We start from the raw sequence: 5,472 nt of genomic DNA on the forward strand, positions 1-5,472 counted from the left end.
AAATGTCATCAAAACGCTCGTCGTATTGATGCTGTAATCATTGCTGCTGCGTCAATCTAATTCGTCTGACTTAGTCTGTTTTCTGTAAAGTCTTGGAAGTGCTACAACGCATTTGACTTGATATCTTAGCTGCTGATTACTTGGTAAGCGTTTTGATGCCGTAATCATTGCTGCTGCATCAATCTGATTCGTCTGATTTTATCAGATTTGCTGTAGCACTTCTGGAAGCGCTAACCAGCATTTGACTCGATATCTTAGCTGCTGATTACGTTACGAGCGTTTTGATGCCGTGATCTTTGCTGCTACGTCAATTAGATTCGTCTGATTTAATCTGATTCACTGTAAAAAGTCTGGACGCGGATAAACGCATTTAACTCGATATCTTAGCTGCTGATTACGTGACTAGCGTTTTGATGCCGTGATCATTGCTGCTGCGTCAATCTGATTTGTTTGATTTAATTAGATTCGCTGCAACATCTCTGGAAGCGCTAAAATGCATTTGACTTGATATCTTGGTTGCTGATCATGTGACGAGCGTTTTGATGCCGTTATCATTGCTGCTACGTCAATTAGATTCGTCTGATTTAATCTGATTCACTGTAGAAAGTCTGGACGCGGTTAAACGCATTTAACTCGATATCTTAGCTGCTGGTTACGTGACGAGCGTATTGATGCCGTAATCATTGCTACTGCGTCAATCTGATTCGTCTGATTTTTTCAGATTTGCTGTAGCACGTCTCTAGGCGTAAACACAAATTTGACAAGATATCTTAGCTGCTTGTTACGTGACGAGCGTTTTGATGCCGTGATCATTGCTGCTGCGTCAATCTGATTCGTCTGATTTAATCAGATTTGCTGCAACATCTCTGGAAGCGCTAAAACACAATTGACTTGATATCTTAGTTGCTGATCACGTGACGAACGTTTTGATGCCATAATCATTGCTGCTGCGTTAATTTGATTCGTCTAATTGTGTCAGATTCACTACAGCACTTCTGGAAGCGCTAACAAGCATTTGACTTGATATCTTAGCTGCTGGTTACGTGACGAGCGTTTTGATGCCGTTAACATTGCTGTTACGTCAATCTTTTCTTCTGATTTTATCAGATTTACTGTAGCACGTATGGAATCGGTTAAACGCATTTGACTTGATATCTGAGTTCCTAATCACGGGATGAGCGTTTATACGCCGTAATCATCGCTGCTGCGTCATTATGATTCGTCTGATTTTATCAGATTTGCTGTAGCACGTCTGGAAGTGCTAACCTGCATTTGACTTAAGATCTTAGCTGCTGATTACGTGACGAGCGTTTGCTGCAACCTTAATCTGATCCTTCTGATTGTATTAGATTCAATGTAGCACGTCTGGAGGCGCTAAAAAAGCATTTGACTTTAGTTCTTAGCTGCTGATTACCTGAAGAGCGTTTTGATGCAATAATCATTGCTGCTGCGTCAATCCGATTCGTCTAATTTAATCAGATTTGCTGCAACATGCCTGGAAGCGCTAAAACGCATTTTACTTGATATCTTAGCTGCTGATTATGTGAAGAGCGTTTTGATGCCGTAAATATGCTGCTGCGTCAATCTCATTCGTCTGATTTTTTTAGATTTGCTATAGCACTCCTGAAAGCGGTTAAAAGCATTTAACAATATATATATATATATATATATATATGCTGCTGATATCGTGACGAGCGTTTTGATGCCGTAATCATTGCTGCTGCGTTAATCTGATTTGCCTGATTTAATCAGATTTGCTGTAGCACGTCTGGAAGCGCAAACACAAATTTGACAAGATATCTTAGCTGCTTGTTACGTGACGAGCGTATTGATGCCGTAATCATTGCTGCTGTGTCAATCCGATTAGTCTGATTTTTTCAGATTTGCTGTAGTACTCATGAAAGCGGATAAAGTATTTAACAAGATATGTTTGCTGCTGATAACGTGACGAGCGATTTGATGCCGTAATCATTGCTGCTGCGTCAATCTGACTCCTCGGATTGTATCAGATTTGCTGTTGCACGTCTGGAAGCGCTAAAACACAATCGACATCTCAGCTGCTGATTCGTGAAGCGTCGACTGCGTTTATGACAATATCGTCGTCGATGTCCCCGGATCTAAACGCTCATGGTGAGTGATGAGATTTCTTAAGGCAAGGATTGAGAGGATTGAGAGGATTTCGTGCTCTGGGTAAGAGAGGTCACGATTGGCATGGCGTCCGCCATTCTCCAGAGCGAGCAACAGCGCGTGACGCTAGTTATTTTCAAGCTTAGTGGTCGAGCGCGAGATGGGCACTGACGTGCGGCACTTCGGTGGAAGCGGCATTTCCCTATTAAGTGAATCTAAAAGTGCAGCTTTTACGAGTGTTGTCACCGCAAAAAAAGCATATCGCTTGCGATCGTTTTTCTTACCGTCCGACGAGGCAAGAAACAATTGGTGGACTTTGTCCAAGAGTTGCGTACTCACTTTGCAGAGATGGCAGCCGATCTTCTCCCCGAGGCGGTCGCAGTGACAGACTATAAGAAGGGCCTCCGTACTGGCGTGGCCAGAATGATAGTCTTTCGTGTGCATCCGTCTTCTTCTGAAGAAGCAGTGAATGGGCATTGAATGCCTCATGAAGCTTTAAGTCGGCACGACTTGGTTGGAATACACACTCTAGAAGCTGGTCCAGCGGGCCTGGGCCGTTGAATATCATCTATGCTGAGGATATAGAGGCAGAGCTCCGAGCTGCAGGACAGCGTTCAAACACTCGACAGTGTTTTGTCTGTTGAAACACCCGTCACGTTTTTCTGATTGTCTCCTGCGCAAGGCGCGTCAAGGCTCATCGAACCGACGTCCCGCTTCTCACCAGCCTTCTACTTTATCGCAGGGAGGCGACAACACACCCAGCGCCTACAAGGGAGGAACTGAGTTCTATTGAGCCACAAGGAGGTAGAGGACAGCAGAGCCCAGCCCCGACGAGCTCCGTGCTTTTAAGCACGGAAAGTGAATGCAAGTCGGGCTATATAGTCGTGAAAGCGCTTTGAGAAGCCATTGAAGATCCTGATCAACTCCGGAGCGTCGAACAATTATGCTCGGTGCTCCACGATTGAAGGATATCACTGTATGCAGAGGCACTAAAAATCTATTGAGTGACATCGTCACTGTTTGCGTAGCGACGGGGATATGTGTCACGGTGCCGAGGGTCTCTGTGGACCTCAGTGTCAAGTTTTTTTACTTTGATAGCGTGGAACGCTGCTTAGTTTCAAACTTGAATTCAAGGTATGACATCATTCTTGGTATGGCTGGTAGAAGACCATGAGCCATGGATCGATTAGAGGTCGAAGACCTTGGGCGCTACGCGCACGTCTTCCGGTGAAGATTAGGTATGTCATGAGAACACCTCTGCTAGGAGGCAGAAACGCTATGAGCGCGGGCACTGGTCAACTGCTGGAGATTGCAGTAATCGAGTTGTCGAACACCAGTGGGGTATCGGACAGGCGTCCTGATCATGACTCGCGGGCTAAACGTGGAGTGGCATGAGCGCTACTCAAGTGTCGGAGCAGTCGCTGTATGCCATGTGTGGCACGGTCGAACGAGGTCTGAGGCATCTGTGTAGTGGCAAGTTATCCACTGGAGAAAACTGCGGAGCTATCAGCTCTCGTCGGATGTTATTAATAACATCAGGGCTTCGGTGAAGCAGGAAGCGTGGACACTGTATGACGCTAAGTTCGTGTTTACACTGATCTTGCCGAGACGTACAGCCTCTGTGAAGAAGCGACAGCGACGCCGTATGCTAGCTGCAAGACGCCGTGCGTCGACCCTGAACTAGGATGTCTCTACTGTAGACGATAGCACACAGGCATACACCCTCGTCGACGGTATGACTGGAGAGGAAGACGGCGATGTCACCTTCAAGGGGATTCCTGCGGTAGATGCTCTTCTTTAGCTGGACGCGACGTCCCTAGAAGAGTTCGGCGGTGCCTTGAAGGCAGGCGATAGCTTTAGCCGAAGTGGTCATTATAAGACCGGAAGAGGAGATCAACTCGTCGTCGCCTCTGTATGAAGCCGTCCTGGAGGACACCAAGAATATGCTGAGCACGCGAAGTGAATCTTCGATCCTGAAGAATCTCCCGGATCCGTACTATCCGTTGGTAAAGGAATTTTAAAACATCGTCTCCAAAGACCTGCTGGCAGTCCTCCCTCCAGACCGAGGAGATTGACCTGGTTCCGGGAACTAAATACTGCGTAACACGCCAATGTCCCCTGCCGAAGCAGCAGAGTGACGTCATTGACGCCTTTTTCTGTGCAAAACATGATGCAGAAATGGTGCATGAGAGCAAGTCTCCATATTCGACACCCACGCTTTGTGCTCGGAAACCAAACGGCGAGTGACGTATCATTCATGATTACAATAACCTCGACGCCACCACCATTCCGGCACAGACACCGATTCCTAGAAAGGATGTTCTCCAAAAAAACATGGTTAGATATACAAAGTAAAGTGCACTCGACATGGTCGAGGGTATTACCAATTGCTCATGAGGGCAAGTGGTATTCCGCTTACAGCGGTGGGTACTCCGACCGGCATGCTGTGAGAGTGACTGGTGATACCTCAAGGACTGTCAAATGCACCAGCAACATTACATCGTCTTATGACGCAGTTGTTCAGGCTCCACCCGGCGTGTGCACAGACATACTTCGACAACATTTTCGTCCACAGTCGTGCGGAGCACGGGAGGACGGATGAACAGAGCAACATCGTCTATTTGAGAGCCGTGCTCGAGTGCATGCGCACGAATAAGCTGTATGATAATGCAGACAAGAGCATCTTTGGTGCCGAAGAAATTCCCTTTTTAGGGTGCTCCATCGGGAAGCGTGGCCTTGGAGCGGATCCCGCTAAGGTCAAGGCCATTGTGGAATGGCTGGTTTATAAGAACCAAAAGAATGATTCAGATGGCTTGGCCTCGCCCACTGCTTACACGAACGGTGAGAACTACGCAGAAATGATACGACCATTCTTATGAAGGATGGTTTTAAGGCACTAAGAATCGGGAGGCTTTTGACCGAAAGACAGCCTTCACATGCACAATACTGGCGTTACCAAGCCCTGATCGCTCTTTCAGTGTCGTCTGTGATACTTCGGACTTTGCCATCGGCTGTGCACTGCTGCAAACAGACGCGGAGGGGCGAGATCAGGTGATCGCGTTCGAATCTCGCCAGTTCAAGCAGATCAGAACTACCTAATTCTCGACAAGGAATGACATCCGAGGAGATATGCACTTGACAAGTTCAGAGTTCAACCTGCTCGGCTGCAAACTGTTTGTGATCAACAAAGATCATGTGTCACTACGCACTACAACTCAGTCACCTCACCTCTCGCAAAGGATGGCCAGGTGGCTCTCCTACTTTGCAGAATATAGCTTCGAGGAGAAGTATAAGCCAGGAGAGCAGAATGCTTTGGCTGATGCGTTGTCACGCAGACCGGACTAT

The sequence above is a fragment of the Plasmopara halstedii genome (assembly GCF_900000015.1).
Source record: "Plasmopara halstedii genome assembly, contig: Scaffold_650, whole genome shotgun sequence".
NCBI classification, from domain to species: domain Eukaryota; phylum Oomycota; class Peronosporomycetes; order Peronosporales; family Peronosporaceae; genus Plasmopara; species Plasmopara halstedii.